Below are 26658 nucleotides of genomic sequence, written 5' to 3' on the forward strand. Positions count from 1 at the left end.
ACTTCACCTGACGAAGAAGCAGCGCTCCGAAAGCTTGTGATTTCAAATAAAACTTTTGGACTATAACCTGGTGTTGTGTGACTTCTTACATTTACAGAGGAACAGAGGGGCACTCTCATATTATAAGAACATAAGAAATAGGAGCAGGAGTCGGCCATTTGGCCCTTCGAGCCTGCTCCGCCATTCAATAAGATCATGGCTCATCTTCTACCTCATCTCCACTTTCCTGCACTATCCCCATATCCCTTGATTCCTTTAATATTCTACAATCTATCGATCTCAGCCTTGAATATACTCAACGACTGAGCCTCCACAGCCCTCTGGGGTAGAGAATCTCAAAGATTCACCACCCTCTGAGTGAAGACATTTCCCCTCATTTCAGTCCTAAATGGCCGACCCCTTATTCTGAAATTATGTGCTGCCTCCCTCTGGTATAGCCCACCATCGCTTTGCGTGTGCAAAGAAGATGGGTGTGCGTGTGGGTCATCAGTTATCGTATGTGGTTGGACTTGGGAACATAGGAACAGGAAGAGGCCATTCAGCCCCTCGAGCCTGTTCCTCTATTCAATTAGATCATGGCTAAGCTGAATCGTAACTACAAGTGGCCTATTCCTGCTCCTATTTCTTATGTTCTTATGTTCTTTACCCACCTTGGTTCTGTAACCCTTAACAATTAGCAATCAATCTCAGTTTTGAAATTTTCAATTGACCTGGACTTGCATCGATAAGTAAACAATAGAAAGAAAGACTTGCATTTATATAGTGCCTTTCATGACTACTGGACATCTCAAAGTGCTTTACAACCAATGAAGTACTTTTGAAGTGTAGTCACTGTTGCAATGTGGGAAACGCGGCAGCCAATTTGCGCACAGCAAGCTCCCACAAACAGCAATGTGGTAATGACCAGATAATCTGTGTTTTAGTGATGTTGATTGAGGGATAAATATTGGCCCAGGACACTGGGGAGAACTCCCCCTGCTCTTCTTCCAATAGTAGCCGTGGGATCTTTTATGTCCACCTGAGAGAACAGATGGGGCCTCGGTTTAATGTCTCATCCAAAAGGCGGAACCTCCGACAGTGCTGCACTCCCTCAGTACTGCCCCTCCAACAGTGCGGCTCTCCCTCAGTACTGCCCCTCCGACAGTGCGGCTCTCCCTCAGTACTGCCCCTCCGACAGTACGGCGCTCCCTCAGTACGTCACTGGGAGCGCCAGCCTAGATTTTTGTGCTGAAGTCTCTGGAGGGAGAGCTGAACCCACAACCTTCTGCCCCAGGGGCAAGAGCTCTACCCACTGAGCCACAGCTGACACAATCTGGGCGCAATAGCTATTTTTTTAGGTAAGGATATCAAGGGATATGGGTCAAAGGTGGGTAAATGGAGTTACGGTACAGTTCATCTATGATCTAATTGAATGGTAGAATAGTCTCGAGGGGGGTGAATAGCCAACTCCTGTCCCTCAAAATACTATCATGTAATTTTCAAGAAGATTTTCAACAGAATTAGGTGTCAAATGGGCCAGTTATGCTTTCGTATGGGGGAGGGAAATTCTTCTGACATGTGGGCACACTGGGTGATCGTAGCTAAGAGCTTAATGGAGTGCTGGGGTGGTTAAGTTGGTGAATGAGTCTCACTCATGCTGACAGGTTACTTGTAAAAAAAGGAAAAAGAGACTCGCATTTCTACAGCGGCTTTCAAAACGCCAGGACGTCCCAAAGTGCTTTACAGCCACTGAAGTAACTTTTGAAGCATAGTCACTGTTGTAATGTAGGAAACGCAGCCAATTTATGCACAGCAAGCTTCCACAAACAGCAATGTGACAATGACCAGACAACCTGTTTTTGTGATGTCGGTTGTGGGATAAATATTGGCCCCAGGACACCAGGAAGAACTCCCCCTGCTCTTCTTCGAATAGCGCTGAAAGATCTTTTACGTCCACTTGAGAGGGCAGATGATTTAACGCCTCATCCGCAAACAAAAGCACCTCCGACAGTGCAGCACTCCCTCAGTACTACACTGGGAGTGTCAGCCTAGATTATGTGCTCAAGTCTCCGGAGTGGGACTTGAACCCACTCAAGGGAATCAGGGGATATGGGGATAGGGCAGGAAAATGGAGTTGAGGTAGAAGATCAACCACGATCTTCTTCAATGGCGCAGCAGGCTCGAAGGGCCGTATGGCCTACTGCTGCTCCTACTTCTTATGTTTTTATGAGCCCACGACCTTCTGAGTCAGAGGCAAGAGAGCTACCACTGTGCAAGCCTGACACTTAGGCCTAGAAATTCAGTTGGTTGCGCCACCAGTTTGCGCCCAAAGAGGCCACTCAGAGGCTTTAGCGCCTCTGGCCACAACCACCGCGATATTTAGCAGGGCGCTAATGGCGGCATTAGCCTGTAGCGCTGCGTCGCCACCGATGACGTCATCGGTGTGCGCAGCGCCCCGCTACCGCCCCGAGCGCCATACTAGGTCGCGCCCGCCTCTTCCGCGCCCGCCGCAAATAGCGACCGGTACACAGGGGCCTACCTGTGGCGGTAGTGGGGCGAGTTAAGGTGGAGGTGCGGCCGGCCGCTTTTTCGGCGGCCGCCTGCCCGCACCTCCGTCCCCGGCCTCCTACACCCCCCCCCCCCGCGGCATTGCCGGCTGTTTCCTGAGAGCCCGGCACTTCTCCTTGGTGCCGGGCTCATTTGCCGGCACTCGCGAGCGGGGATCGCGCTGTTGCAGGCACCTCCCCCTTAACAGTGGGAGGAAGGCCTGCAGTACCGCAGCCTGCCGTGCCGCAGCGGGTGGCGCTGCGGCACTTTGCGCGCCGATATTCAGTTTCAGCGCCCCAAGCGGGGCGCCGAAAGCCTTGTTTAGCGGCCGGCTTCCACTTGGGGCACTGAAACTGAATATCCCGATGGCACAAGTGGCTCCGCGCGCAGCGGTAATTCCGGCGCCCAGGCGAACTTGGCGCCCCAACTGAATTTTTAGCCCTTAGAATCAGAGGGGGAAAAATTCAGTTGTTTGCGCCTTAAGAGGGCGCTAATGGGGCGCAAAGCAACTAGTGCCCGGGCGCGGCGATATTTGCACCGCTCACAAAATGAATTAGACATTCTGTGGCGGCGCTAAACACTACCGCCACGATCACCTGCGCCGGCAGATCCTGACGTCAGTCGAGTGCGCAACGCCCGGGTAGCGCCCGGTACCGGATATTGAGTGGCGCCCCCTGCCTTACTGCCTGCCGCTAGCGACGACAGGTTGAGGGGAGCGTTTTGCAGTCGGGAAGGGACTGGAGGAGCGCTATTTAAAGGCGACCGCTTCCTGCCTTTTTTTGTTGGTGACATTTTTGCACCACGCATTCTGAGAGAGAGAGAGAGACTTCTGGAGAGATTCAACGCTGTGTGAAGGAGTTTTGGGTACTGAGCAGCACTTTGCAAGTTCATTTTGATTTGACCTTCCTTGCTTCACCAGCGCTCTGAGGTAGCGCCTCGCTGCTCGGCCTTTGCTCCTTAAGACAGGTGTGAAGCGCCTGATTTAGCGCTGCAATCACCTCCAGGGGCGATAAAAGCCAAGTTTGCCGTTGGAGGTGATAATTAGCGGCAGGCGCTAAACTTTGCGCCCGGCCGTTAATGGCGCCCTAAATGGGGCGATACCAAATTTTTCCCCCATAGAATCATAGAATGGTTACAGCACAGAAGGAGGCCATTCAGCCCGTCGAGCCCGTGCCGGCTCTCTGCAAGAGAACTTCAGCGAGTCCCACCCCCCCGCCCTTTCCCCGTAGCCCTGCACATTTCTTTCCTTCAGGTACTTATCCAACTCCCTTTTGAAAGCCGCGATTGAATCTGCCTCCACCACCCTGTCAGGCAGTACATTCCAGATCCTAACCACTCGCTCCATAAAAATGTTTTCCCTCATGTCGCCTTTGGTTCTTTTGCCAATCACCTTAAATCTGTGTCCTCTGGTTCTCGACCCTTCTGCCAATGGGAACAGTTTCTCTCTACTCTGTCTAGACCCCTCATGATTCTGAACACCTCTATCAAATCTCCTCTAAATCTTCTCTGCTCCAAGGAGAACAACCCCAGCTTCTCCAGTCTATCCCCGTAACTGAAGTCCCTCATCCCTGGAATTATTCTCGTAAATCTTTTCTGCACCATCTCATCCTTCCTAAAGTGCAGTGCCCAGAATTGGACACAGTACTCCACTTGAGGCCGAACCAGTGTTTTATACAGGTTCATCATAATTTCCACACTTTTGTACTCTATACCCCTATTTATGAAGCCTAGGATCCCATAAGACTTTTTAACTGTTTCTCAACCTGCCCTGCCACCTTCAACGATTTGTGCACACATACCCCCAGGTCTCTCTGTTCGTGCACCCCCTTCAGGATTGTACCATTTAGTTTATATGTCCTCTCATTCTTTCTACCAAAATGCAGAACTTCATAGAATCATAGAAAGCTACAGCATGGAAGGAGGCCATTTAGACCCATCGTGTCTGCGCCGGCCAACAAAGAGCTATCCAGCCTAATCCCACTTCCCAGCTCTTGGTCCGTAGCCCTGCAGGTTACAGCATCCCAAGTGCACATCCAAGTACAGGAAACTTTCTGATATCCAGCACTGACGGGACAGAGCTGGTGCCGTACCATCAAAAGTGCCGGACATACCAGCATTAATGTTGAAACATACGGAACTGAAAAGCTCCGTGTGAATCAACAAACCCTGTTGCTTAGCAACAGCTTCAAAACAGTCGGCTGCAGCTGCAAGCGTCTCTAGCTGAAGCTGTTGCTATAGCTACAGACCTTGCAGTGCCTGACTGGGAAAAAAAAAGCAATGAGAGCTAAAAAAACTTATAGAAAACGGCTCCTGATTTTTGCCATTAGATCAAGTATTCCGGACATATAACCTCCGGATAAACCAAAGTTTCCTGTACTTTTTAAATATGGTTAGGGTTCCTGCCTCTACCACCCTTTCAGGCAGTGAGTTCCAGACCGCCACAACCCTCTGGGTGAGGAAATTTCCTCTCAAATTCCCTCTAAACCTTCAACCAATTACTTTAAATCTGTGGCCCCTGGTTTTTGACCCCTCTGCTAAGGGAAATAGGTCCTTTCTATCCACTTTATCTAGGCCCCTCATAATTTTATACACCTCAATAAGGTCTCCCCTCAGCCTCCTCTGTTACAAGGAAAACAGACCCAGCCTATCCAGTCTTTCCTCATAGCTAAGATTCTCTACTCCCGGCAACATCCTTGTAAATCTCCTCTGTACCCTCTCTAGTGCAATCACATCTTTCCTGTAATGTGGTGACCAGAACTGCACGCAGTACTCTAGCTGAGGCCTAACTAGTGTTTTATACAGTTGAAGCATAACCCCCCTGCTCTTGTATTCTATGCCACGGCTAATAAAGGCAAGCATTCCGTATGCCTTCTTAACCACCTTATCTACCTGGCCTGCTACCTTCAGGGATCTGTGGACATGCACTCCAAGGTCCCTTTGTTCCTCTGCACTACTCAGTGTCCTACCATTTATTGTGTATTCCCTTTCCTTGTTAACCCTCCCCAAATGCATTACCTCACACTTCTCCGGATTGAATTCCATTTGCCACTGTTCTGCCCACCTGACCAATTTATTGATATCTTCCTGCAGTCTATAGCTTCCTTCTTCAGTATCAACCACACAGCCGATTTTAGTATCATCTGCAAACTTCTTAATCATACCCCCTATATTCAAGTCTAGATCATTGATATATACCACAAAAAGCAAGGGACCTAGTACTGAGCCCTGCGGAACCCCACTGGAAACAGCCTTCCAGTCACAAAAACACCCATCAACCATTACCCTCTGCTTCCTGTCTCCGAGCCAGTTTTGAATCCAACTTGACACTTTGCCCAGGATCCCATGGGCTTTTAACTCCGTGACCAGTCTGCCATGTGGAACCTCATCAAAAGCCTTGCTTAAAGTCCATATACACTACATCAAATGCACTACCCTCATCTACCCTCCTTGTTACCTCCTCAAAAAATTCAATCAAGTTTGTCAGACATGAGCTTCCCTTAACAAATCTGTGCTGACTATCCTTGATTAATCCGTGTCTTTCTAAATGAAGATTTATCCTGTCCTTCAGAATTCTTTCCAATAATTTTCCCACCACCGAGGTTAGGCTGACTGGCCTATAATTACTCGGTCTATCCTTTTCTCCCTTTTTAAACAAGGGTACCACATTAGCAGTCCTCCAGTCCTCCGGCACCACATCTGAAGCCAGAGAGGATTGGAAAATGATGGTCAGGACCTCTGCTATTTCCTCTTTTGCTTCGCTTAACAGCCTGGGATACATTTCATCCGGGCCTGGGGATTTATCCACTTTTAAATCTGCTAAACCCCTTAATACTTCCTCTCTCACTATGTTTATTTCATCTAATAATTCACACTCCTCCCCCCCAGTGATAGCAATGTCTGCTTCTCCCCTCTCCTTTGTGAAAACAGACGCAAAGTATTCATTAAGAACCCTACTGACGTCTCCCGCCTCCACACACAGATTACCCTCATGATCTCTAATGGGCCCTACCCCTTCTTTAGTTATCCTCTTACTCTTAATATATTTATAAAACATCTTTGGATTTTCCTTAATTTTACTTGCCAAGAATTTTTCATGCTCTCTCTTTGCTTTCCAAATATCCTTTTCAATTGCACCCCTGCACTTTCTGTACTCCTCTAAAGATTCTGCAGTATCTAGCCCTCGGTATCTGTCATACGCCTCCCTTTTTTTCATTATTCTACCCTGTATGTCTCTAGTCATCCAGGGGGCTCTAGATTTGTTAGTCCCACCTTTTTTCTTTAAGGGCACATATTTGGTCTGAACCCTCCGGATCTCCTCCTTGAATGCCTCCCACTGCTCTGACACTGATTTACCTTCAAGTAGTTGTTTCCAGTCCACTATGGCTAAATCCCCTCTGAGCTTAGCAAAATTTGCTTTTCCCCAATTTAGAATTTTTATTCCTGGTCTATCCTTGTCCTTTTCCATAACTACCTTAAATCTAATTGAATTATGATCACTAGCACCAAAATGCTCCCCCACTGATACGCCTTCTACCTGCCCAGCTTCATTCCCTAAAACTAAGTCCAGAACCGCCCCCTCCCTTGTTGGGCTTACTACATACTGGCTAAAAAAGTCCTCCTGGATGCATTAAAGGAATTCTGCACCCTCTATACCCTTCACACTAATTTTATCTCAGTTAATATTGGGGTAGTTGAAATCCCCTATTATTACTGCCCTATAGTTTTTGCACTTCTCAGAAATTTGTCCACATATTTGCTCTTCCATCTCCCTCTCACTGTTTGGGGGTCTATAGTACACGCCCAGCAGTGTGATCGCCCCTTTTTTGTTTTTCAATTCGACCCATTTGGCCTCGTTTGATGATCCCTCCAACATATCATCCCTCCTCACAGCTGTAATAGTCTCTTTAATCAATACCGCGACCCCCCCTCCCTTTTTACCTCCCTCTCTATCCCGTCTGAAAATCCTGTAACCAGGAATGTTGAGCTGCCATACCTGCCTGTCTCTGTACTAGCTATAATATCATAGTCCCAAGTATCTACATGTGCCCTCAGCTCATCTGCCTTGTTCGCCGTACTCCTTGCATTGAAGTATATACCATTTAGTACAGGCAAACCTCCTTGTTGACTACTATCTAGCCCTTGATTCCGCTGTCCTTCCAATTTACTTTCTATGTTTTTGTTTTCCAATTCCAGTTTTTCTTCCCACCCTACTGACTCTATTCTTTGGTTCCCATCCCCCTGCCAAGCTAGTTTAAACCCTCCCCAACAGTACATTTTTCTGCGTTAAATTTCATCTGCCATGTGCCCACCCATTTCAGCAACCTGTCTATGTCTTCCTGAATTCTATCACTCTCCTCCTCACTGTTCACTATACTTCCAAGTTTTGAGTCATCTGCAAATTTTGAAATTGTGCCCTGTACACCCACTACCAAGTCATTAATATACATCAAGAAAAGCAGTGGTCCTAGAACCAACCCCTGGGGTACAACACTGTATACCTTCCTCCAGTCCGAAAAACAACTGTTCACCACTACTCTCTGTTTCCTATCACTTAGCCAATTTCGTATCCATGCTGACTCTTTTATTCAACTTTGCTGGCAAGCCTATTATGTGGCACTTTGTCGAACGCCTCTTGGAAATCCATGTACACTATGCCAACTGCATTACCTTCATCAACCCTCATCAAAGAACTCAATCAAGTTGGTTAAACACGATTTGCCTTTAACAAATCCGTGCTGGCTTTCCTTAATTAATCCACACCTATCCAAGTGACTGTTAATTTTGTCCCTGATTACTGTTTCTAAAAGCTTCCCCACTACCGAGGTCAAACTGACTGGCCTGTAGTTGTTGAGTTTATCTTTATACCCTTTTTTGAACAATGGTGTAACATTTACAATTCTCCAGTCCTCTGGCACCAACCCCGTGTCCAAGGAGGATTGGAATATTACGGCCAGTACCTCCGCGATTTCCACCCTCAATTCCCTCAGCATCCTCGGATGCATCCCATCTGTTCCTGGTGATTTATCTACTTTAATACAGCCAGCCTTTCTAATACCTCCGCTTTATCAATTTTTATACTATCAAGTATCTCCACTACCACCTCCTTCACTATGTCTATGGCAGCATCCTCTTCCTTGGTGAAGACAGATGCAAAGTACTCATTTAGTACCTCAGCCATATCCTCTGCCTCCATGCGTAGGTCTCCTTTTTGGTCCCTAATTGGCCCCACCCCTCCTCTTACTACCCGTTTACTATTTATATGCCTATAGAAGACTTTTGGATTACCTTTTATGTTGGCTGCCATTCTATTCTCATACCCTCTCTTTGCCCCTCTTATTTTCTTTTTCACTTCTCCTCTGACCTTTCTATATATAGCCTAATTCTCGGATGTATTCTCAACCTGACATCTGTCATACACGCTCTTTTTCCGCTTCATCATATTCTCTATCTCTTTTGTCATCCAGAGAGCCCTGACTTTAGTTGCCCTGCCTTTCCCCCTAGTGGGAATGTACCTCGACTGTACCTGAACTATTTCCTCTTTAAAGGCAGCCCATTGTTCCATTACAGTTTTGCCTGCCAATCTTTGATTCCAGTTTAAACGGGCCAGATCCGTTCTCATCCCATTGAAATTGCCCTTCCCCCAGTAAAACATTTTTACCCTAGATTACTCCCTGTCCTTTTCCATAGCTAATCTAAACCTTGTGACATTATGATCACTATTCCCTAAATGTTCACCTACTGACACTTGCTCCACTTGACCTACCTCATTCCCCAGAACCAGATGCTGCAATGCCTCCTCCCTTGTTGGACCGGAAACATACTGATCAAGAAAGTTCTCCTGAACACACTTCAGAAATTTTTCCCCCTCTCTGCCCTATACACTATTACGATCCCAGTCTATATTAGGATAGTTGAAGCCCCCATTATCGCTATTCTATAGTTCTTGCACCTCTCTAATTTCTCTGCAAATTTGCTCCTCCATATCTTTCCCACTATTTGGTGGTCTATAGCATACACCTAGTAGTGTAATGGCACCTCTATTATTTCTTAACTCTCAACATATAGATTCTGTCCTTGACCCCTCCAGGACATCCTCCCTCTCCAGCACTGTAACATTCTCCTTGACCAATACTGCCACACTACCTCCTAACTTTCCTTCCCTATCTTTCCTGAACCTTTTATAACCAAAAATATTTAATACCCAATCCTGCCCTTTTTTGAGCCAGGTCTCAGTTATTGCCGCAGCATCATAGTCCCATGTGGCTGTTTGTGCCTGCAGCTCACTGACCTTGTTTACTGCGCTTCGTGCTTTCACATACATACACTGTAAACCCATCTTAGACCATCCTGTATTCTCTCTTAGTTTGGCCCCACCTAATACCTTACTATTTCTTACTTTAGTACTCTCTGCCTCTCCCAATCCTTTGAGCACTTTATTTCCCCTTTCTAATGTTACATCCTGGTGCCCATCCCCTTGCCAAATTAGTTTAAACTCTCCCCCACAGCACTAGCAAACCTCCCCGCAAGGACATTGGTTCTGGCCTGTACAGGTCCCACCTCCCCCAGAACCGGTCCCAATGTCCTAGGAATCTGAAGCCCTCCCTCCTGCACCATCTCTCCAGCCACTCATTCATCTGCTCTATCCTCCTATTTCTATACACACTCGCGTGTGGCACAGGGAGTAATCCGGAGATTACTACCTTTGAGGTCCTGCTTTTTAATCTCTTTCCTAGCTCCCTGAAATCTGCCTGCAGGACCTCATCCCTCTTTCTACCTATGTCATTGATACCGATATGGACCACGACCTCTGGCTGTTCACCCTCCTCCCTCAGAATGTTCTGCAGCCGCTCGGTGACATCCTTGACCCCGGCACCAGGGAGGCAACATACCATCCTGGAGTCACGTCTGCGGCCGTAGAAACGCCTTGTCTGCTCCCCTAACTATCGACAGCACTTCACAACACAAAACAGCACCGCCCATCAGGAACCCATCCCAATGTGCATGCTGTTGAATACATTGGCTCTTGGCGACACAACACATAGTTTGCCATCGGGTACGGTAGCATAGTGGTTATGTTACTGGGCTAGTAGCCCAGAGGCCCGGACTAATGATCCGGAAGCGTGAGTTCATAATCCCACCACGGCAACTGTGGAATTTAAATTCAGTTGGTTAAATTAATCTGGAATAAAAAGCTAGTATCAGTAATGGTGACCATGAAACTACCAGAAGAAAATCTGCCATCCTTAACGTGTGACTCCAGACTCACAGCAATGTGGTTGACTCTTAACTGCCCTCTGAAATGGCCCAGCAAGACACTCAGTTGTATCAAACCGCTTCTCTTTCCATTGGGCAGGGTTTATAAAGGCAGCCGATTCCCTCAGTTTGCCGCTCCTGCCGAAACCCCCATTTCCTCTCCCTCCAAGGCTGCTTTGAGGGAAAAACGCCGCTATACATAAAAATAGTGGTTATGTTACTGGACTAATAATCCCGAGGCCTGGACTAATGATCCAGAGACAAGAGTTCAAATCCCACCACGGCAGCTGGGAAATTAAAAAAATCTGGAATAAAAAGCTAGTACAGGAAACTTTGGTTTATCCGGAGGTTATATGTCCGGAATACTCGATCTAACGGCAAAAATCAGGAGCCGTTTTCTATAAGTTTTTTTAGTTCTCGTTGCTTTTTTTTTCCCAGTCAGGCACTGCAAGGTCTGTAGCTATAGCAACAGCTTCAGCTAGAGACGCTTGCAGCTGCAGCCAACTGTTTTGAAGCAACAGGGTTTGTTGATTCACACGGAGCTTTTCAGTTCCGTATGTTTCAACATTAACGCTGGTATGTCCGGCACTTTTGATGGTACGGCACCAGCTCGGTCCCGTCAGTGCCGGATATCAGAAAGTTTCCTCTATCAGTAACGGTGATCATGAAACTACCGGATTGTCGTAAAAACCCACCTGGTTCACTAATGTCCTTCAGGAGAAGGAAATCTGCCGTCCTTACCTGGTCTGGCCTATATGTGACTTCAGACCCACAGCAATGTGGTTGACTCTTAATCTGCCCTCTGAAATGGCCGAGTGAGACACTCAGTTGTGCCAAACCGCTGCGACAAAGTCAGCACCGTGAGAGAACCTTCACCACACGGACTGCAGCGGTTCAGGAAGGCAGCTCACCACCACCTTCTCGAGGGCAGTTAAGGATGGGCAATAAATGCCGCCAACGACACACACATCCCGTGAAGGAATAATAAAACAAATGACCATTAGCGAGCATTTGAGGAGAGCAAAACTGTTCAGATTGAGGCAAGCAGGAGGAGCAAGATGATCCATCACTGAAGGTGTGCAGTGGCATAGTGTCATGAGCAAATCTAGCTTACAAAGTGATTTATATATCAATAAATCGATTACATGACACGACATTGTGGTGGATGGCCACATGAATGTTTTGTATTGTGTTTAGTTAAAAACCTTCAGTGGCTGCCCCCTGATTTGCAGAATATGATTAAAGTTCCCATTGTGTTCTCTGAGGAATAACACTAGTGCTTGGCTTATGTATTCCACAGGCAATACATTATGGGAACAGTAGCGTAGTGGTTATGTTGCTAGACTAGTAATCAATAAGCCTGGACTAATGACCTGGTAGCACATGAGTTCAAGTCCCACCACGGCAGCAGAAGTTAATTAAATAAATCTGTATCAGTAATGGTGACCATGTAACTACTGGATTGTTGCAAAAACCTATCTGGTTCACTGATGTCCTTTGGGGAAGGAAATCTGCCATCCTTACCCGGTCTGGCCTATATGTGACATTGCAATGTGGTTGACTCTTAACTGCCCTCTGAAATGGCTGAACAATTTACTCAGTTGTCAAGCAGATGGCTCACCACCACCTCCTCAAGGGTAATTAGGGATGGGCAATAAATGCTGGCCTTGCCAGCGACGCCCACATCCCACAAATTAATTTAAAAAAAGCCTTAAGCCGAGGAGTACAGCCTGTATCAACATATTGGCACCAAGGGATTGAAGGTGAGAGAACAATTAACATTCATCGTGCCGTACCTAGATTTGTTTAACAAGAAATTGTTCTAAACTGCTGGCGAGAGCTGTGCTAAACATTATGCTGAAAACCATTGCTGTCCTGTGTTAACGAAGGAAAGAATTTGTAATGATTGAGCACCTTATATTCCAAAGCGATTCGCAAACGATGAATTACTTCTGAAGTACAGTCACTCTTGTTGTGCGGGCAAAACATGACAGCTAATTTGGGCACAGCAGATATCGCAGGAAGGCAAGTAAGATGAACGGCCAGTTAATCTGTATTTTTATGCTTCGAGTTGAGGGAATTGTGCTGGCCAGAGACACACCTGGAAAATCCCCTGCTTTTCTTTAAATAGCACCGTGGGTTCTTTTACATCCAAAAGTGCAGGTGGACAAGACCTTGGTTCAATGTCCCACCTGAAAGAAAGCAAGCCTGCGCAAAATGCAACAGGCTGAAGGCCCAATGAGTACAATCCTGTGCATTTTTTTTATAGGGGTACGGGGAAAGAGCGGGGGAGTGGGACTAACTGGATTGCTCTTCGAAGGAGCCGGCACAGATTCGATGGGCCGAATAGCCTCCTTCTGTGCTGTGCTATTCTATCATTCTGTATCTCTGCCTGATTTTGACTTGTGTTCAAATTGCTGGTTTCTCGTTAACTTTTCTGTCTATCGGAAGCGAGTGTGGGAATGCCGCACAATGCTATACTTAATTCAATTACAGTGCTGTAATTGAGATGATTTACTAACCCCAGCTGTAGACATTCTTTGGGTAGCACAAGGCAAAGGCCACGGTTTTAAGATCTGCCGACCAAAACTGTCATTGGGTTATTGCATAAATACCCAAAACTGAAACAAAAATGAATAAAGAAAGAACTTGCATTTATACAGTGTCTTTCACAGCCTCAGGATGTCCCAAAGCGCTTTGCAGCCAGTGAAGTACTTTTCAAGTGTAGTCACTGTTGTAATGTGGGAAACGCAGGCAGCCAATTTGTCAGCCGTGGCTCAGTGGACAGCACCCACACCTCTGAGTCAGGAGGTTGTGGGTTCAAGTCCCACTCCAGGGACTTAGGCACATAAATCTAGGCTGACTTGCCCAGTGCAGTGCTGAGGGAGTGCTGCACTGTCGGAGGTGCCGTCTTTCGGAGGAGATGCTAAACTGAGGCCCAGTCTGCTGGATGTAAAAGATCCCATGGCCACTATTTCGAAGAAGAGCAGGGGAGTTATCCCTGGTGTCCTGGCCAATACTTAACCCTCAATCAACAGCACTAAAACAGATTATCCGGTCATTATCACATTGCTGTTTGTGGGAGCTTGCTGTGCGCAAATTGGCTGCCGCGTTTCCTACATTACAACAGTGACTACACTTCAAAAGTGCTCAATTGGCTGTAAAGTGCTTTGGGAACGCCATGAGGTTGTGAAAAGCTCTATCGAAGTGCAAGCCTTTCTTTCAATTTGCGCACAGCCAGGTCCCTCAAACAGTAATGAGATAATAACCAGATCAGCTGATTTTAGTGATGGTGCTTGAGCGATTAGTATTGGTCAGGATTCCCCTGCTCTTCTTCGAAATAGTGCCATGGACTGGTTCAAGGACTCTTTGTCCAGCAGATTGGGCTGGTCTCCAAGGACAAACCACATGGTCACTGGGCTAATTAACAACTCGATACTGTCAGAGCCGCAGTTAAAACATATTCCCGAGCCATGCCAGGAGCGTAATACAGGACAAACGCATCTGGTGTCATCTTGTCTCTGAGTCCACTGTGATCATTTGAGTGATGGCGTAGAATAAATTAGATGGTAATTACAGAGTTCAGTTTGCTCTCGAGCTGCATTTGTTTCAAGTTTATTTTTGTTAATCAAAGCTCGTGCGCTTTGATGGGTATTTGATTCGGGGCCATACTGTAGCATGCATTGTGAAAAAGCATTCTGGAAAGTCAATATTGCCTCAAGACAAAAAGGTATACAACGATAACAGCCTGCATTCAGATGCAGCACTGTGCTCAGCCCGTTAGACAGAATAGTTAGATTCTCTTGAAAGGAAAAGATCGATATTGTCATGGCACGCATTATCGGCAAATCCCAGATCCCGTGGAGAAGTGGTTAGAGATAGTGACAATCAAATACACAAAGAACGGACCACGAGGCATAGAAGCAAGCATTCCATCCGCTGGTAATGAACTGCGGAGTTCAGTGGATGCTCCAGACTGCGCAGCAAATGCAGCATGAAAGCGGCCGCAGCCGTTGGCGCCAATCGCAGAATGCGCTGTGCCTGAGATAGAAACATAGAAGATAGGAGCAGGAGTAGGCCATTCGGCCCCTCGAGCCTGCTCCGCCATTTACTGAGATCATGGCTGATCATCCAAACTCAGTACCCGGTCCCTGCTTTCTCCCCATACCCCTTGACCCCCTTAGCCTTAAGAAATATATCTAATTCCTTCTTGAATATATTTAATAAGTTGACCTCAACTGCCTTCAATCGGCAGAATGAAGGGGAGAAAACATCAGTTAAAACTTGTAGCATTAATGCAACGGGAGAAAGATGCACTTTAAAAAAAAATTCATTTGCGGGATCTGGGCGTCGCTGGCGAGGCCAGCATTTATTGCCCATCCCTAATTGCCCTCGAGAAGGTGGTGATCAGCCGCCTCCTTGAATACAACTGAGTGTCTCGCTAGGCCGTTTCAGAGGGCAGTTAAGAGTCAACCACATTGCTGTGAATCTGGAGTCACATATTGGCCAGACTGGGTAATGATGGAAGATTTTCCTTCCCTGAAGGACATTAGTGAACCAGGTGGGTTTTTACAACAATCCGGTAGTTTCATGCTCACCGTTACAGATACTAGCTTTTTATTCCAGATTTTCTAAATTCCCCAGCTGCCATGGTGGGATTTGAACTACATGTATCTGGATTAGTTCAGGCTGCGGGATTATTATTCGAGTAACATAACCACTATGCTGCCGCACCTGTAATTCTAAAGTGATGAGACAAAAATAGAATAAAATGTGAATTTTTTTATGTATAGGCAGCGCTTTTTGGAGGGAGAGGAACTGGGGGCTTCAGCAAGAGCGGCAAACTGAGGGAATCAGCTGCCTGTTATAAACCCTCCCAATGGAAAGAGAAGTCGGATGGGGGCTGTAACAGGCAGCGGTGCAATGGTGGGGGTGGGGGGCCTGCAACGGGCGGGGCGTGTAATGGGTGAGGGATACTGCGAACAGGGGGTACAATGTGCGGGGCGGGGTGTAACAGGCGGCGGGGGTGCAACAGACGGGGTTGCAATGGCCGAAGGGTACAATGGCCGGGGGTGTATGAAGGGCGGGTGTGTAATGGGCAAGGAATACTGCGAGCAGGGGGTACAACGTGCGGGGCGGGCTGTCGCAGGCGGCGGGGGTGCAACAGGCGGGGTTGCAATGGGCGAATGGTACAATGGCCGGGAGTGTATGACGGGCAGATGTGTAATGGGCGAGGGGTACAATGGGTGGGGCTGCAATGGGCGAAGGGTACAATGGGCGAGGGGGGGTACAATGGGTGTGGCGTGTAACGGGCGGGGTGTGCATTGGGTGAGGGATGCTGTGAACGGGGGTACAGCAGGCAGGTGGGTACAGCGGGCGGGGGTAAAATGGGCAGGCCTACAGCGGCCGGGCGGTATAACGGGCTGCCGATCCGCTAGTGCCATTGTTGCGCTCCTGTCGACGTTGATAATTTCCCCCAATGTCTTTTCAGGTTTAAGAACGTGCAAAGTTAGACAAGGTCGTTTGACCTATCAATGCATGCCAATCATCACCAACGTTAGCTGATCGCAGGATTGGAGAATTTCAAGCTGTCCACCAATCAGATTGCTTGGAGTGCTGGCCTGCAGCCTATCAGAGCCAATCAGTGGAATGGTACTTTCTCCAACTGTTGATTGGATACAAACTTCAGGCAGAAAGGTTTTACGATGAGCTGATGGCTTTTAATTGTCAGTTACAGGGAGCGTTTATTTACTACATGTTTCCAAAGTACATAATATTGCATCGAATTTACAGCACAGAAACAGGCCGTTCGGCCCATCTGGTCCGTGCCAGTGTTTATGCTCCACACGAGCCTCCTCCCACCCTTCCTCAGTTCACCCAAACAATATATAAAAGTGCAAAAGCATAACACTGCGGGTGCTGGATAGAGAGAAACTATTTCCTCTGGTGGGGGGAGTCCAGAACAAGGGGCACAACCTCAAAATTAGAGCCAGGCCATTCAGAGGTGATGTCAGGAAGCACATCTTCACACAAAGGGTAGTGGAAATCTGGAACACTCTCCCCCCACCCCCAAAAAAGCTGTTGAGGCTGGGGGAGGCCAATTGAACATTTCAAAACTGAGATTGATAGATTTTTACAAAAGCTGAATACTGCGGATGCTGGAAATCTGAAATAAAAACAGAAAATGCTGGAAATACTCAGCAGGTCAGGCAGCATCCGTGGAGAGAGAAACAGAGTTAACGTTTCAGGCCAGTGACCTTTTGTCAGAACTGGACAAAGTTAGAAATGTGACAGGTTTATAAGCAAATGCAGAGGCAGGGAAAGGGGGGAGGAGGGGAACGAACAAAAGGGAAGGCCTGTGATAGGGTGAAAGGCGGGAGAGATTAAATGACAAAAGGGATGACGGTGCGAGGCAAAAGGAATGGGACAAGTAAAGAAACAAAAGATGGGTCTAGAGGAGGTGCAAATGAATCATTACCAGCGCCTGCTGTCCGAAAAAATGGGAGCAGAGGTTATGGTCTGAAATTGTTGAAATCGATGTTGAGTTCGGCAGGCTGCAAAGTGCCTAATCGAAAGATGAGGTGCTGTTCCTCGAGCTTACACTGGAACAGTGTAGGAAGCCAAGGACAGAGAGGTCAGAGTGCGAATGAGGTGGAGAATTAAAAGTAGTTATATATAATAAATGAGCTAATAAATACACTTTTTCTAAAACCGATTTTCCTCATATTCCAAGGTATTCCCAGCAGTTGTCTGATTTGACGATTTATTTTCTTGCACAGTATTTGTAGCCTTTTTTTTTTAAGATGACACTGGGTTGTATTCATTAACTGGCTTGGCTTCATTTCAGCATTCCAGTCAGTGCAAAATTGCCGCGGTCTGGAAAGAAAATAGGATGTTGGGTTGGAGTGGCGATGAGTTTTACTTCATTTTAAAAGCAAAAAACTGAGGTTCCCATAACTTCAGCTCATCCAAAACTTGGCTGCCCTTTTCCCAACTCGCACCCAGTCCCGTTCACCCATCACCCCCCTGTGCTCGCTGATCTACATTGGCTCCCGGTCCGGCAACGCCTCGATTAAATAATTCTCATTGTCATGTTCAAATCCCTCCCTGGCCTCACCACTCCCTACCTCTGTGACCTCCTCCAGCCCCACAACCCGCCGAGAACTCGGGAGTTCCTTCAACTCTGACCATTGGCGGCCGTGGCTTCAGCTGCCTAGGCCCTGAGCTCTGTAATTCCCTTCCAAAACATCTCCAACTCTCTCTCCTCCCTTCAAATACCTCTTTGACCCAGCACTTAGTCAACCCCATCCCAATATCTCATTCTTTGGCTGGGTGTCAATTTTTGTCCAATTACGCACCGGTGAAGCGCTTTGGGACGTTTTCCTACGTTAAAGGCGCTATATAAACACAAGGTGTTGTTGTTTGTGGGTGAGCTGTAGCACCCAATTATATTCCGTACCTTTGTAAGCTCTTTTAAGAGCATAAGAAAATAAGAATTAGGAGCAGGAGTCGGCCATACGGCCCCTCGAGCCTGCTCCGCCATTCAATAAGATCCTGGCTGACCTTCGACCTCAACTCCACTTTCCCGCCCGATCCCCATATCCCTCGATTCCTCTAGCGTCCAAAAATCTTTTCCGGTTGTTTATGCACTCGTCGTGGATGCTCCTTTGTTGCCGTGCATTAACCAGGGAGAGAGCCCGCACCTCTCTGTGTAAGAGCAATGGAACATCCATGGGAAAATGTGAGGACTGACAATCACTAAGAGTGTAATAGATTGCAAACCATCGACCGGAATCTGTCAGTCATGCCCATCCGAGCACTCCAAATTCAGCTCGCTGGGGCTGTTCCTATACATCTTGCCCTTCATATTTCTTTCACTGATTGCAGTGGGTAAAGAATTTCTATTCCAGTAGAAGAATATTAACCTTTTTTGACAGGGTCAACAGTGAAGTGTGGGCTTGAATGATTAATTACCATAACAGTAACCGAACCACAGTGCCAATCCTCTTGCACCGCTATGTTTTTTAAAAATTTGTTCCTGGGATGTGGGCGCGCTGGCAAGGCCGGCATTGATTGCCCATCCCTAGTTGCCCTCGAGAAGGTGGTGGTGAGCCGCCTTCTTGAACCGCTGCAGTCCGTGTGGTGAAGGTACTCCCGCAGCGCTGTTAGGGAGGGAGTTCCAGGATTTTGACCCAGTGACGATGAAGGATCGGCGATATACTTCCAAGTCAGGATGGTGTGTGTGACTTGGAGGGGGTGGTGTTCCCATGCACCTGCTGCCCTTGTCCTTCTAGGTGGAGAGTGACAATGGAATTTACAGCACAGAAACAGGCCATTCGGCCCAACAGGCCCATGTCGGTGTTTATGCTCCACATACCCGCCTGTTTAACCGTTTATTTTAATGTGTTAACACCTCCTTTAAGATAATGGATAGAAGAACGTGGTCCCAGCTGTGGCTCAGTGGGCAGCACCCTAGGCTCCAAGTCAGAAGGTTGTGGGTTCATAGTCCCACTCCAGAGACTTGAGCACAAAAATCTAGGACACTCTAGTGCAGAGCTGAGGGAGCGCCGCACTTTCGGATGAGATGTTAAACCAAAGCCCCGTCTGCTCTCTCAGGTGGATGTAAAAGATCCCATGGCACTATTTCGAAGAAGAGCAGGGCAGTTCTCCCCGGTGCCTTGGACCAATATTACTCCCTCATCACTAAAAAACAGATTATCCGGTCATTACAGGAAACTTTGGTTTATCCAGAGGTTGTATGTCCGGAATACTCGATCTAACGGCAAAAATCAGGAGCCGTTTTCTATAAGTTTTTTTAGATCTTGTTTTTTTTTCCCAGTCAGGCACGGCCAGGTCTGTAGCTATAGCAACAGCTTCAGCTAGAGACGCTTGCAGCTGCAGCTGACTCTTTAGAAGCTGCTGCTAAGCAACAGTGTTTGTTGTCAGATATGGAGATGAAAACCTCCATATGCTTCAACATTAACTTTGTATGTCCGGCAGTTTTGATAGATCGGCAACACGCCAGTCCCGTCGGTGCCGGATATCACAAAGTTTCCTGTATCACATTGCTTTTTGTGGGAGCTTGCTATGCGCAAATTGGCTGCCGTGTTACCTACATTACAACAGTGACTATACTTCATTGACTGTAAAGCGCTTTGGGATAGCCTGAGGTCATGAAAGGCGCTATAGAAATGCAAGTCTTCCTTCTTCAATGTTTTCAACATTGACCCACTCTTATAGAAACATAGAAAAATAGGAGCAGGAGTCGGCCATTCGGCCCTTCGAGCCTGCTGTGCCATTCAATATGATCATGGCTGATCCTCTATCTCAATACCAAAATCCCGTTCTCTCCCCATACCCGTTGATGCCTTTTGTGTCTAGAAATCTGTCTATCTCCTTCGTAAATATATTCAGTGACTTGGCCTCCACAGCCTTCTGTGGTAGAGAATTCCACAGGTTCACCACCCTCTGAGTGAAGAAATTTCTCCTCATCTCAGTCCTAAATGTCCTACCCCGTATCCTGAGACTGTGACCCCTGGTTCTAGACCCCCCAGCCAGGGAAACATCCTCCCTGCATCCAGTCTGTCTAGCCCGGTCAGAATTTTATTTGTTTTATTGTCAACATGTTTAAAAAATTTTAAACGGAAAATGTTTGAAACACACACCAAGATGATTGCCATTCGAAAGAGGAAACAACAGATTAATGTTTGTGCTCAAACCTTCATTAGGATTTCAAACCAAATTTGACAGTGCAGTAAGAGGTCATTTAGCCCATCGTGTCTATGCTGGCTGTTGGCTAGACCAATCCAAAACTAATCCCACTGCCCTGTTTTCTACCCATAGACCTGGATCTCCCTCTGCTTCAAATATTTATTTACTCTTCCCTAAAAGGTGCAATTATCTCTGCCTCAACTATTCATTGTAGCAAAGCATTTCATTAAAGACATTTCTCCTGACCTCTCCTCACTTTTTGTGACAGTTTGGAACTACCCCACCAGAGGAAATGGTCTTTCCCTGTTCACTCCATTATAACCCTTCATACTTTTAAAAACCTTGATTCAATTTCCTCTTAGCCTTCTCAGCTCTAGGAATTTCATTAACTCATAGAACATAAGAAATATGAGCAGGAGTAGGCCATACGGCCCATCGAGCCTGCTCTGCCATTCATTTAGATCATGGCTGATCTTCGACCTCAACTCCACTTCTCGCACTATCCCCATATCCCTTAATTCCCCGAGAGTCCAAAAATCTATCGATCTCAGCCTTGAATATACTCAACAAGTCAGCATCCTTTGGGTTAGAGAATTCCAAAGATTCTCAACCCTCTGAGTAAAGAAATTCCTCCTCATCTCAGTCTGAAATGGCCGACCCCTTATCCTGAGACTATGACCCCTAGTTCTAACTTCTCCAGCCAGGGGAAACAACCTCTCAGCATCTACCCTGTCAATCCCCCTCAGAATCTTACATGTTTCAATGAGATCACCTCTCATTCTTCTAAATTCCAGAGAGTATAGGCCCATTCTACTCAATCTCACCTCATAGGACAACCCTCTCATCCCAGGGATCCATATAGTGAACCTTTGTTGCACCGCCTCTAAGGCATGTATGTCCTTTCTCAGATAAGGAGACCAAAACTGTGCACAGTATTTCAGGTGTGGTCTCACCAAAGCCCTGTAAAATTGTAGTAAAACTTCCTTACTCTTATACTCCAACCCCCTTGCAATAATGGCCAACGTGTCATTTGTCTTCCTAACTGCTTGCTGTACCTGCACGCTAACTCTCTGTGTTTCCTGTACGAGGACACCCAAATCTCTCTAAACACCAACATTTAATAGTTTCTCACCATTTAAAAAATATTCTGTTTTTCTATTTTTCTACCAAAGTGAATAACCTCACATGTCCTCACATTATACTCCATCTGCCACCTCATTGCCCACTCACTTAACCTGTCTATATCCCTTTGCAGGCACTTTGTGTCCTCCTCACAGCTTACTTTCCTACCTAGCTTTGTATCATCAGCAAACTTGGCTACATTGCACTCGGTTCCTTGATCTAAGTCATTAATGTAGATTGTAAATAGCTGAGGCCCAAGCACTGATCCTTGTGGCACCCCACTAGTTACAGCCTGCTAACCAGAACATGGCCCATTTATCCCTACTCTCTGTTTTCTGTCCGTTAGCCAATCCTCTATCCATGCTAATATATTACCCCCAATCCCATGAGCCCTTATCTTGCGCAGCAACCTTTTATGTGGCACCTTATCGAATGCCTTATGGAAATCCAAATATACTACATCCACTGGTTCCCCTTTATCTACCCTGCTAGTTACATCCTCAAAAAACTCAATACATTTTTCAAACATGATCTCCCTTTCATAAAACCATGTTGACTTTGCCTAATCATGTTATGATTTTCTAAGTGCCCTTTTAAGTTGCCACTTCCTTAATCATAGATTCTAGCATTTTTCCAATAGTGCGGCAGTTATATCGGCCCTGAAATTAGGATCGGGAGCTTGCCGTGCGTGCAAGCCCCCGATCTGCACTCACCCTGCGCGCCGACATCTGAAGCCCGGGCCTGCTCGCATTTCCTGTCACTGGCCCGGTTCAGATGTCGGCGCGATGTGCTTACCTGATCCAGCGGCGTAGTTAGTGCGATGTGCCGGCTGGGATCAGGTGAGCACTGTGCAGCCAATCAGGGGAGGGGAAACTCATTCATGAGTTTGACAGTAAGAGCTGTCAAACTCATGAAAAGTATGGGCTGCCAAAACACTACTTTAACTTTAAATAAAATTTTAATAAACATCCCACTGATTATATTAACTATAAATAAGTTTTAAAAAATGTTTTAAACAATTAATCAATTTTTTGTAAAAAATAAATTAAAAAAAATTAGGGTCTAAAACTAAACTTACCTTACTGTAAATTCTTTAAAAATAACAAACCTGTGGAAAAAAAATTCTAAATTGTACTAAAAGCCCACTTACCTGTAAAACTAAGTACTTATGTCTTGTTTTTCCACGCGTAAAAACCGGAGGCCTTTACACTCGGGCAACTCTGAAAAAATAAAGGAATTTCACTGCGCACGCGCGGCCTGTGCAGTCGCACGCGTTCTGCCTCTTAACCCCTTGGGTCAGAGGACAGGAAATGCCAGTTTTCAGCGCATGCGCTGTGCATGCTGAAAACCGGCAATTCCTCCGGGCACACGCGTGAGTACCCCGTCCGTACTCACGCGTTGTGCCCGGAATTACTGGGCCATTATGTTGATGTAGAATGCACTGTCGATTGAAGCTGTGTGTTAGAAAAGGTTACAGTTCATAAATGAACAGGACGTGTCTGCAGTTACATTGGCTTCCGGTTCTCCAATGCTTCAAAATAAACATTTTCATCCTTGTGTTTAAGTCCCTTCAAGGCCTAAGACCCTCCTCCCCTATCTCTGTAACCTCCTCCAGCCATATAACCCCCCACCACCACCCCTGAACTCTGCATTCCTCTGGCTCTGGCCTCTTTCTTGTTCCCCTCCCCTTTTGTCCCACCATTGGCGGCCGTGCCTTCAGCCATCTAGGTCCTACGCTTTGGAATTCCCTCCCTAAAACTCACCACCTCTCTCCCCTCCTTTAAGAACATCCTTAAATCCCACCTCTTTGACCAAGCTTTTGGTCACCTGTCCTAATATCTCCTCCTTGGGCTCAGTGACAGATTTTTGTCTGCTATCGCTCCCGAGAAGCGACTTTTTTTAAATTAATTTTTGGGATGTGCATGTTGCTGGCAAGGCCAGCATTTATTGCCCATCCCTAATTGCCCTGGAAAAGGTGGTGGTGAGCCGCCTTCTTGAACTGCTGCAGTCCGTGTGGTGAAGGTGCTCCCACAGTGCTATTAGGGAGGGAGTTCCAGGATTTTGACCCAGTGACGATGAAGGATCGGCAATATACTTCCAGGTCAGGATGGTGCGTGACTTGGAGAGGAACTTGGAGGTGGTGGTGTTCCCATGCACCTGCTGCCCATGTCCTTCTAGGTGGTAGAGGTCGCGGGTTTGGGAGGTGCTGCTGAAGAAGCCTTGATGAGTTGCTGCAGGGCATCTTGTAGATGGTACACACTGCAACCATGGTGCGCTGGTGGTGGAGGGCATGAATGTTTAAGGTGGTGGATGGGGTACCAATCAAGCGGGCTGCTTTGCCCTGGATGGTATCGAGCTTCTCGAGTGTTGTTGAAGCTGCACTCATCCAGGCAAGTGGAGAGTATTCCATCACACGGGATGCTTTGCTATGTTAAAGGCGCTATATGGATAGATGCAAGTTGCTGCTGTTCGATTACCTTTGGAAGGCACTGGCCCCTGTAGAGCTGTCCATAGGTCCTCATGTTTAAAATCACTGCCACCTTTCTGGGTAAAGCCAGCTTAAAAGACAGAATTACAGTCAGCTCCAAAAGGCTAGATAATGCACTAAATAATTGTCAAAAATCGGAATTATCTTTACCCAGAGAGCAGTGAGAATGTGGAACTCGCTACCACAGGGAGTGGTTGAGGTGAATGGCATAGATGCATTTAAGGGGAAACTAGATAAGTACATGGGGGAGAACGGAATAGAAGGATCTGCTGATAAGGTTGGATGAAGTAGGGTGGGAGGAACATAAACACCAGCATGGATCTGTTGGGCTGAATGGCCTGTTTCTACGCTGTAAATACTTTGCAATACTTTATGTTTAGCTTCTTGTTTTCACATGATGCAAGGCATATATTCAGAGCTGTTCTTGAGCTCATTCAACAACAATGTATATACTTATAGAGTGCCTTTAATGTAGAAACATGTGCCACAGCACATCCAGCCCTATGTTCTTGTTTGTGTCCCCTTTTCCTCTAATTCCAGCCTTCTTTTCATCCTCCCTTTTCTCCCTCTGTGGCTGTTGCATCATTAGCCATTAGGGCCCCACACTCTTCCTAAACCCCTCTGCTTTGCTACCGCTCTCCCTGCCATCAAAATCCTCCTCAAAACCCACGTCTTCAATCTGGTTTTCAGTTACCATCCTTCGTCCTTCATAGAAGCATAGAATGGTTACAACACGCAAGAAGGTAATTCGGCCCGTCGAGCCCCTGCCGGCTCTCTGCAAAAGCACTTCAGCTAGTCCCACTCCCCCGCCCTTTCCCCGTAGCCCTGCAAATTTTTTTTCCATCATGTACTTAGCCAACTCCCTTTTGAAAGCTGTGATTGAATCTGCCTCCACTACCCTTTCAGGCAGTGCATTCCAGATCCTAACCACTCACTGAGTAAAAAAAAATTTCCTCATGTCGCCTTTGGTTTTTCTGCCAATCACCATAAATCTGTGTCCTCTGGTTCTCGACCCTTCTGCCAATGGGAACAGTTTCTCTCTATCTACGCTGTCCAGACCCCTCATGAATTTGAACACCTCTATCAAATCTCCTCTCAATCTTCTCTGCTCTAAGAACAACCCCAGCTTCTCCAGTCTATCCACGTAACTAAAGTCCCTTATCCCTGTAATCATTCTCGTAAATCTTTTCTGCGCCCTCTCTAAGGCCTTCACATTCTTCTTAAAGTGCAGTGCCCAGAATTGGACACAATACTCCAGTTGAGGCCGAACCAGTGTTTTATACAGGTTCATCATAATTTCCAAGGTTTTGTACTCTATACCTCTATTCATGAAGCCCAGGATCCCGTATGCTTTTTTAACTGCTTTCTCAACCTGTCCTGCCACCTTCAAACATTTATGCACATATACCCCCAGGTCTCTGTTCATGCACCCCCTTCAGGATTGTACCCTTCAATTTATATTTCCTCTTTTCATTCTTGCTACCAAAATGTATCACTTCGCACTTTTCTGTTAAATTTGATCTGCCACGTGTCCGCCGATTCCACCTGTCTGTCTATGTCCAGATGAAGTCCACCACTCTCCTCCTCATTGTTCACTGTACTTCCAAGTTTTGTGTCATCTGCAAATTTTGAAATTGTGCCCTGTACACCCACATCCAAGTCATTAATATATATCAAGAAAAGCAATGGTCCTGGAACCAACCCCTGGGGAACACCACTGTATACCTTCCTCCAGTCCGAAAAACAACCATTCACCACTACTCTGTTTCCTGTCACTTAGCCAATTTTGTATCCATGCTGCCACTGTCCCTTTTATTCCATGGGCTTCAACTATGCTGGCAAGCCTATTATGTGGCACTTTATCAAACGCCTTTTGGAAATCCATGTACACCACGTCAATCGCACTGCCCTCATCAACCCTCTCTGTTACCTCATCAAAAAAATCTATCAAGTTGGTTAAACACGATTTGCCTTTAACAAATCCATGCTGGCTTTCCTTAATTAATCCGCACTTGTCCAAGTGACTGTTAATTTTGTCCCTGATTACTGTTTCTAAAAGCTTCCCCACTACTGAGGTTAAACTGACTGGCCTGTAGTTGCTGGGTTTATCTTTACACCCATTTTTGAACAAGGGTGTAACATCTACAATTCTCCAGTCCTCTGGCACCAACACCGTTTAAGGAGGATTGGAATATTACAGCCAGTACCTCCGCAATTTCTTTCTTCACTTCCCTCAGTGTCCTAGGATGTTTCCCACCTGGTCCTGGTGACTTACCAACTGTAAACCTATCTTAGACCATCCTGTGTTCTCTTAGTCTGACCCCACCTAGTACTTTACTATTTCTTACTTTAGCGCTATCCGTCTCTCCCAATCCTTTGTTTCTCCTTTCTAATGCTACATCCTGGTGTCCTTTCCCCTGCCAACTTAGTTTAAACCCTCCCCAATGGCACTAGCAAACCTCCCCGCGAGGATATTGGTACCGACTCTGTTGAGGTGCAACCCATCCGGCCTGTACAGGTCCCACCTCCCCCGGAACCGGCCCCAATGTCACAGAAAT

General features: G+C 46.6%; 1 protein-coding gene across 2 annotated transcripts in view; it reads left to right on the forward strand.

Annotated features, from left to right (window-relative positions):
* Window positions 1–26658, forward strand: part of kiaa1549la (KIAA1549-like a) — a 474294-nt gene that overhangs the window by 354873 nt on the left and 92763 nt on the right. The window lies entirely within an intron of this gene.

The sequence above is a fragment of the Somniosus microcephalus genome, chromosome 15 (genome assembly GCF_052327205.1).
Source record: "Somniosus microcephalus isolate GS21.2 chromosome 15, FLI_Smic_1.0, whole genome shotgun sequence".
Lineage (NCBI taxonomy): Eukaryota > Metazoa > Chordata > Chondrichthyes > Squaliformes > Somniosidae > Somniosus > Somniosus microcephalus.